This window comes from Mesoplodon bidens, assembly GCF_964165515.1.
Source record: "Mesoplodon bidens genome assembly, chromosome: 9".
Taxonomy (NCBI): domain Eukaryota; kingdom Metazoa; phylum Chordata; class Mammalia; order Artiodactyla; family Ziphiidae; genus Mesoplodon; species Mesoplodon bidens.
The window spans coordinates 5,330,550-5,340,220 of record NC_138166.1 but is presented as its reverse complement, the minus strand read 5'-3'; positions in this window follow the sequence as shown (position 1 = coordinate 5,340,220).

The window sequence follows — 9,671 nt, the reverse complement described above, 5'->3', positions numbered from 1 at the left end:
TCTCTCTCCTCCACCACCCATTCGAGACTCCCCTCAGCCAACACCTCTGCTGGTCCAGGCATTTCACCTCCTTGGATGACCTACACCGTCATTCCTGAAGGGTTGGAGCCCCTGGTGACTGTGCCATTTCCAGGCTGCAGCTGCTTCTCCACACACCACTTAAACCAGGCATGGCAGTGCCCTGGACAACCCAGTGGATCACCTGAGGACCAAACATGTTTATCCCTCCCCACAGTGGGTAGCAGCCACCCTGCCTCCTCCTGAAGATAAGCTCCATCACTGCTGCTGGGATGGTGGCCCCTCTTCTTCGTGCTGGCCTCTTGGCATGAGGATCCTGGAAGACTAGGTGGCAGCAGGAGTCTAAATGTCAGTGTTCCTGTTACGGGGAGCCAGAGTCTCTAGATCTGTGGAATCTATACCGGTATGGGTGGAAAACACAAACTCCCTCCAAGTGGATCACTGAGAGTGGAAGAAATAAGGTCCACTCCTACTTCAACAGTTTGGTTCCCAAGCCCCTGAACTCTCCCTACTGTGGACACAGCTCCAGGCAATACTAGTTGATTTAGGCTGTATGTGACACCCTGGAAGGTGGCACCATCCTCGCAGAGTGTCCTCCGCAAGCGGGCACCTCAGCTATGCTTTTAAGAGGCCAGTCCATCTCCACCAGCCTGCTTGGTTCTGAAGGGTGCAGTAACGTGCAGGGCCAGGATAATGTGAGGCACGAAGGCTCAGCATTCAGGAGGCACTAATCTCCGGCCGAATCTCCTTCAGTACAAGTTGACGGACAAGGCCGACCAGCAAGAGTTCTGCCCATCAGGAGGATTCTTCCTCACTTATGTCTTTCAAGGCCAGCCCTGAAAACTCCTCAGAACACAAAAGGGTTTATAGTGAAAAGTAATCAGCTCCCCTCAGTCTCCATTTTACTTCCCCTGAAAGGTAAACATAATTATAGATAACATATATGTCTCTAGATAACCTATGCACATACAAGCATGTACACATATACTATACACACACATGTCCATTTTATCTAGAGATTTTTAAATACTTTCTTCTTAACCTTATGTTTTAAAATTTATCATATCTTGGAAATGGTGTCATAGATTATATAGAGCTATCATTGTATAGCTCTAATTTATTGATGGACATTTAGGTTGTTTTCAATTTTTTGTTATTAAAAATAGCATTGTAATGGATCAGATACAATTTAAATTTTGATAGATAAATTAAAATCTATATATTATGGTATTTCAATTTTTGAGTGAGGGTGAGCATCTTTTCATATTGAAAAGACATTTATATTTCCTGCTTTGGTAAATGATTGGTTAATATCATTTGCTTATTTTATGATTAGTTCATAGATTTTTTCCCTGTTAATTTTAGAGGCTCTTTTAATTATTTTTATAATCATTTGTGTTATAAATTTTTTAATACTCCATTAGAGTTTATTACAAGGTAATGGCTATAATTCCCTGTGCTATACAGTATACTCTTTTTTTTTAATTTAACTTTATTTTTTTAACACAGAAGGTTCTTATTAGTTATCTATTTTATACATATTAGTGTATATATGTCAATCCCAATCTCCCAACTCATTACACACACACCCTTTCCCCCTTGGTATCCATACATTTGTTCTCTATGTCTGTGTCTCTATTTCTGCTTTGCAAATAAGATCATCTTTACCATTTTTCTAGATTCCACAAATATGCATTAATATACAATATTTGTTTTTCTTTCTCTGACTTATTTCATTCTGTATGACAGTCTCTAGGTCCATCCATGTCTCTGCAAATGACTCGATTTCATTCCTTTTTATGGCTGAGTAATATTCCACTGTATATATACACCACATCTTCTTTATCCATTCCTCCATTGATGGACATTTAGGTTGCTTCCATGTCCTGCTTATTGTAAATCAAGTCACTATAACTTTATGTATGAATGATCATATTGGGTGACCACTCCATACTACATTTATTTTTCATTTTTTTTCTAGAATACACACAATGACTTAATATGCAAAAGTTACTGAAACAATTTACTGTCTCTGCTGTTGCAACTAGTTAAAAAGGTACAGGTGATATTTGTTTTCCTGTTCCTCTGTCACCAGTTTTATACTTTTCTCACCATTATCTATAATTTCACTCTAGATGACTTACTTCTTAAGGGTTTGGAGCTTTCATTTGCTTCAATATTGCCAAAGGATTTACTGAAATTGACTGTTAGATGCCTCAGTTGGCATGAAAACACTAAGAGATGCTCCAGAGAACCACAGGGATCTCTAAGTACTCCCGTCTTCCCACAGTTTGTTGCAGCAGCCCTGCTTATGGATTCAGGACCACGTCTAGTGATAATGGTAACTCCTTTCTTTGCCTACTTGCCATCCAAAAAGAAAGAAAAAAGAAAAAAAACAAATTCATAGAAAAAAAGATCACATCTGTCTGTGGTTATGAGAGGCAGATGTGCGGAGAGGGGGAATTGGATGCAGGTAGTCAAAGGTACACATTTCTAGTTATAAGTAAGTACTGGAGATGTAATGTACAACATGACTACTATACATACACTGCTGTGTTTTATACATGTATATAAGTTTGGAGTAAATCTTGAGTTCTCATCACAAGGAAAAAAACCAATATTTTTTCTTTTTCTTTTTTGTATCTGTATGAGATGATGATGTTAACCAAATTTATTTTGGTAACCATTTCACAATATACGTAGGTCAAACCATTATGCTGTATGTACACCTTAAATTTATACAGAGCTATAGATCAATTAAGTCTCAATAAAACTGGAAAATAGTAAATTAATAAAATATAAACCTTAAACATACTTTTAAATGCAATTATTTAGGAAACAAAGTTAATTTATATAGTTAATTCACATAATATGAAGAGCTTGTAATGAATCATAAAGAGCTAATTTTCCTAGGGGAATTTTGATTTTCAATCAAGCTACACAAATCTCCACGGGAGCGAGGGAGTACCGTGCCGGGTTACTCGCTTTGAAGTATAAGGGCAGATAAGACGAGACCAAACACCCTGAGAGCAAAATAAAGTATCTCCCTAATCTATCCTGCCATAGTTGAACACACACACAGACAGACACACACACACTCTTTTAACAGTTCACTTCTGGCACCTGTGTAGTTATATGGTACAAACTACTATGGTTTGCCACTCATTGACCTTCTCGTCCCTGTGACGCACATTAGTCATCAGTGATGACTGACACTGGTCCACTCGCTCCCTTGCGTGGTCTTTCAGTCGTTCCACCTTCATGAGCCACCGCACCTCGTGCCAGTGCGCTCTGCGCCCCTTTCCCCAGGGGCTCGGCTTCATTCTCGCATCTTCGGTCTGCTCCGGGCCACCGTCCCTTCTGTGAGTCAACCTTGCACTTCTCGCGCCACATTTCCCCGCCTCTGTCTTATTGTAAAAGTTTTCTATTGCTCTTTCACAAGGATTTTTCTTTGTCCTGGGTTACTCTCATTTCCTTAATTTATAGACTCCGTTAAGGTTAAAGATCAGGATTATGACATATTTCTGTAATTCTAGCATAGTATTTCTAACACTCATTTTGTTGTGGTTATTGTAAAAATTCAGGACATATAGCACTAAAGGTTAGGTTAATGAAATTTTATGATTAAAATGAACTTATTTCTTTTGTACATTTGCACTCCAGCTGTAGTGGTATAGGGGTGTGTGTGTAGTAGAAATAAAGACTTAATGAAAGTTTTGAAACAACTTCTCATTTGTGTAGGGAAGTTAAATCTCTAAAACCTTATAATGCCTCAGTTAAATACCAGGATTATCTGAGGTCACTATGAAATGGAGCATTCAAATTCCAGTCCCATTCAAGTACATAGGTAAATCTGCATCTTAGAAGTGTTTCCTCTCCCCTAAACTAGTAGTAAGCAACCATTTGATTGATTAGACACGTTTTGTAAAACAAAGCCATTGATCTAAAAGATCCAGATAGAAAATCAACCTCTTTGAATAATCAGATAGTCTACCTCTGTACTAGGTCCTGGGAGGAATTCAAAATACTTTGAGGTCTTTGCTTTTGCATATAGATATATAAAATAAAATTAAATATATAACAAACAATTCCCAAATATCATAAGCAGTGCATTTTTCAGACAAATGCTGTAGACAATAAACACTCTCAGGTGAAACTTGAGAGAAGTTGGAAATCATGTGGGCAATTATACAGTAGGCACTTTTTGTTTTGTTTTGTTTGTTTTGCTTCAGAAGGCTATTCTTATTTATACTATAATTAAAACTTAGAGCTAGAATTGGGAGATGCTTTTAAAAAGAGATGGCAAAAAAAAGGAGAGGGAGAGCAGGAGTAATGTGGGGGAAGGCAAGAAAAAGAAGCAGAAGTGAAAAGGAGAGGGTGAATATAAAAGCAAGAGAGGGACTTCCCTGGTGGCGCAGTGGTTAAGAATCCACCTGCCAATGCAGGGGACACGGTTTCGAGCCCTGGTCCAGGAAGATCCCACATGCCGCGGAGCAACTAAGCCCGTGCACCACAACTACTGAGCCTGCTCTCTAGAGCCCGCGAGCCACAACTACTGAAGCTGGCGTGCCACAGCTACTGAAGCCCATGTGCCTAGAGCCAGTGCTCCACTACAAGAGAAGCCACCGCAGTGAGAAACCCGCACACCGCAACGAAGAGTAGCCCCCGCTCACTGCAACCAGAGAAAGCCCGCGCGCAGCAACGAAGACCCAACACAGCCAAAGTAAATAAATAAATAAATAAATTTATAAAAGATATAAATAAAAGCAAGAGAGAGGGAGAATGTCACCAATAAGTGCCGTTCTGCTGCGGTGCACCCATGCCACAGAACCTATGTGCTCTGGGACGGGACACAATGTGGAGGCTTGGATGGAAAACAAGTTCATGTGAGTGAATTACTTACCTTACCTTAGTTCCATTTTTCTTGTCTGTAAAGCAACAGTCTGACCCTGATGATCATCAAGATTCCTTTTTTGCTTTAAAATACAAAAATGATATGAAAGGTCACACTCTAAGCCAGGTGGCGGCTGGGCAATTCAAGTATGTGTTTACATTCCAAACATATTCCAAAAGCACCCTGTAGAGTTTGAAAAGGCCCCCGAATTTGTCCATCAAAACTTCTTAAATATGAGCTGCTCTTTGGACTTTGTCAAAGTGTTCCTTTCTTCTTTTGTAAGAGACCTCTGGCTGAAAAAGCCACCTGGGAAATAATCACCTCAAGTTTTCTCATAGGCTGGAAACACTGTTGCTTGCTGACTGCCTAGAATGAATACAAATCCACCCAGTGGTCACTGCCATCAAAACCCTAAATCACTTTCAGCTTGGAGAAGACGTGTGTTGGGATGGGTCCCATTTAATTAGTCTGTTTCAGCTGAACTCTAGAGTGAATCAGGGCTTAAGCCAAATCTTAACAAACACACCAGATTTTACCATCTGGAAGGAAGCTGATCCAAAACAAATTATATGATCCATATAGAGTGTAGCTCTGGTGTGGTCATCTGATTCCTAAGCAGTGACCATACTCTGGATGAGTCTGACGAACTTTTAACCAAACAAATGACAGTTTATCAAACAATAGCTGCTCAACCCTTTCACTAGTAGACCTATAAAAATTTGCATAAAATAAATTTTGTTTACAGTAGTTTTAACACTTCAAAAATGGCTTTTTCTTTTTTTTGTCTGCAGAAAATAAGAGAGCTTGCAGCAATCCTAGGGTTCAGCTCTTCTTTAGGAGATAAACCATGCCTTAGAAAAGCAGATACGATTAATGTCTTTTCTTCTTCTGCTCAACTGGCTATTTAATTTTATCTTGAGCTCTGTTTTGAGCCTTTGCTAAGGCAAAGCAGTCTGACTTGGATGATTTTGTTAACAATGTGGGTTATACTATGTTTTATGACTAATTAAAATGGACTGAAAACTGCATAATGGTGCCTCAAATTAATGCACCCTCATTTGGACCCCCAGGACTTGTCTCAGCAGATTTTGCCCTAATACTGTAGCCCTAGGCACTTTCAGGTGGTTATTGATTGAATCCACAGATTCACTTACAGCAAATGACACTATGTGGTCTGTCTCTTAATTACTTAATGCAGTCTCTGTGGGTCATGACAATATGCACATTAAAACAGGTGGTGTAAATTTAGCTGGAACGAGCCTGGTTGAGGCAATTTTTATAAAAGCTGCTCTACCCAAATGGGAGGATCTCAAATTCAGTTAGGCAAAGTGTTTCAGTGAAAATGATGCATTATCCTAAAAGCCATTTGGATGATGTTATCTGTTACGTGTAAAATGACCTAATGAAAAAATTAAATTGATAAGGAAAGCGTGAATGTCTGTATATGGGGGGTCTGGATGGGCAGGGTAGTATTTTGCCTCGCAGGGAGCTCCTTTTTAAACTAGGATAAATAGGGGAAATGATGATGTCTAATTATTAAGCAGAGCTCCATGGGTTCTTATTAAGGACTCTCATCTTGTCCTAAACATCTCTGAGGCACATCTACATGCTAGATATGAACCTTGAGCAATCCACAAGGCAGGGAACCACTTTAACTACATCATTGGTCAGTTTTCTGGTAGTTTTAATACTTTATTATTCTATGAAATTATTCATTTTTTATTCATTTTTGGTTGGCTGTTTGGTCCAAAAACATTGCAAGGAAGAGGCCAATGATGAAGATTTAGTAAAAACTCCTGAGCTCAGGCAGTCAGTGTGTAGGAAAGATCTTTAAGAGATTTTCTTCAAGATTGTTAAACATCCCATGAGTAATTGAAGGTTAGGTGTATTTTCTTATTGATTCATCATGTTGTGTTAGTTGGATGTTGATGTGTTTCCATTAGGTCCTTAGGCTATCAGTCTTGGGTCTTGTATTTTTTGAATGATAGAGATTCAGAGCCCAGAATCAAAATGCTGTGCTATATGTCACTCAATATCCTATCCAGTCCTAGTTTTTTATATTTGAAAAAAAAAAAAAGTGCCCCTGAAACTACAGAAATGGATCCAGATTGTTTTTATCAAAGGTTAATTATTTCCAGAATATAATTGCTTTTATAGCCTTATTATTCTAGCATTTAGAAAGTATAATACACCCTATTATCAAAGTTATATTTCATATTGATTCTGTGATATGTGAGGGAGGGAAAAGAAACAGATGTGTCTACTAGAAGAGTAAGGTTATTACTCTCACTCACCAGGTTTGTGAATAAGAATGAAGAAAAATATCACAGGAACTAGTTTTTGGTCCAGAAGTTAATCCACAATAAAGATACAGCCAGCAAGACTTTTCAGACCTTGGCTATTAAGCCAAAGACAAGTTTTGAAATGTCTAGTCTATTGCTAAACTCCAACAGCTAGGCTTTCTTGTCCACTTATTCATCAACCTCATGCACTCTGAGATCATGAGACTATAGCATTTCTTTAAAAATAAAGGAACTTGGACAATTCTCTTGTGGCGTATGCAAACCACAGCTCTGGTGTCCGTTGAACTACACTGTTGAGTGGCTTCATCTTCAACAGCAATGACGGACAAGTTCCTCTTCACTGACCCCACTGCCATCTGTCATCCTGGATTCCACCTACAGTGCATTATCTGAGCTACACTGAACAGGTTTCACCCTGGTCAAGGTCACTGCCCAGCCAATCAGAACTGACGGGGTCACTGCAAATATCCAAATGACTTCCAAATGGAGGTGCTGACAGACACTGTTAATGAGGACTGTTTTGTCAGACTGGTTGATGACCTTTGACAACATCCCTCTTGCAGACTGCCAAGAGTCATCTAGTTTTTCTCCCTCTGACATTTATGTGGTATCTGATACTTAAATGCACATTTGAGGGTAATCTGAATACAGTGTCCAAAGATAAATCTGCCCAAGTGATAAAATTGAGAGCATCGTTATCCATTCATTAGCTAAGAAAATATTTTAGCCACTTATCTCAAGAAAGATCTAAGCCTGCACCTCTGGGTAACTGTTATCGGAGAAGCATGTTAGATACGCAAATCTATATAATTGTAAGTATAGCGCAATGATCATAGCAGTGCAAAGAATTCTGCTTCTAAAAAATGTCATGTACCTATTTTTCCACCTGTATCCTGTGCTGACCAGTGAGGTGCAGAATATGAGAGAGAATAGATTGTTCAAAACTCTAGTTTACATTCTAAAATAATGACATCTGCATATGCTTGGATGTTGTGATAAAACAAGCAGGGATATCCAATAGACACTTTAATCATAACCTTGACCTCAACATTAAATAACATTAGATAACATTTCCAGTTATCCTCTGTGATAAATCAGCCAAATCTCAACATTCTCAAGAAGCCACTTAAAATGATGAGGATTAGAGTGTGTGTGTGTATGTGTCTGTGTCTGTGCATGTAGGAAACTCATACATAGGTAGATCATTGACAAGTCTACAGTTCAATAAAACATCCAGCATAGAAAATTTTAATATATAATTTTGTTGTTTAATTTTAAAATTATTCTACCCAGCAGCTTTCTATTTATACTCCATATTTTCAGGTATGCATGTCTCCGAGTTATACTTAAATACCACTTTTTAAAATACTTCTTCACAGTCACTTGATTCTTTGTTTTAATTGCCTGTGAACTTAAATTATGTGAAGAGAAATTCTTGTACGACTCTATTCCTTAGCTCCAAATGTAAGCTCCATTGTCTCTCTGTTCTCTGCTTCCTCAACTAGATTTAATCTCTGTTCATAAGCAATTACTACCTGTGGCCTCTCCCAGGATTCTATGGTTCACCTTTCTTCCAACTTAAATCTGGAAGGCTGCTTCACACCTGCATCACAACTTTAGATGAAATTACTTTAGTCTCAGAAATATAGAAATTTCCTTAGAATAGCCATAATTTAGGAAATATTGTCTGTTCTTAAAAATCACAGATGATTACCATAGAGATTTACTCTATCAATCCTCTTATTTTTTCAGTAAAAATTGTACCTGTAAACTCAGTCTTTTTTTGCTTCAAAAATAGTCTAATGGAGTCAATTTTATGCTCACCTCCTTTTGCAATTCAACATATATTTTTAAAAACCACTTACTATAAATATAAGGGACCAAAGACAATTAGAACACTGACTTATGATCTAATGTCTGGGGAATTAATCCAAAATTAACTATGAGACAAAGATAAATGTAATAGAAAACAATATACATACAAAGTTCTACAGAAAATGGTCGTCAACATTCTTTTTCCTTTGTAATTTTCCTTGAGTGATGCCATCCTTCCTTGTAGCTTCAACTCTGTTTGTGGAGAGCCCCTCAGTGATTGCTGCATCAGCTCTGAAGGCTTGTATATGAATCTCTTCCTGGTTTCATATCCTGTGATCTCATATTCGTAACCATGGTGGTAGCATTTATGCCATGGAAATGGGTATAATTTCTTTGGTTTTTCTTCTGGAGAGCTAGTTAAAACGTTGACCAGAGCATCACTGATCTTAATTCTATCCTAATTCAGGTTAAGACTTGGTGAAAATAATTGTACTTTTCCCCCTTTGTTTTTAAAATAAACATACAAAAATCACATTAATTTAATGAGCTATGGCTATGAAAAATAAGAAAAGTTAAGTTTTTTGGAGAAATATTCTCCATATATTACTACAAAAGAGACAGGTAACTGCATGCAAAGATAA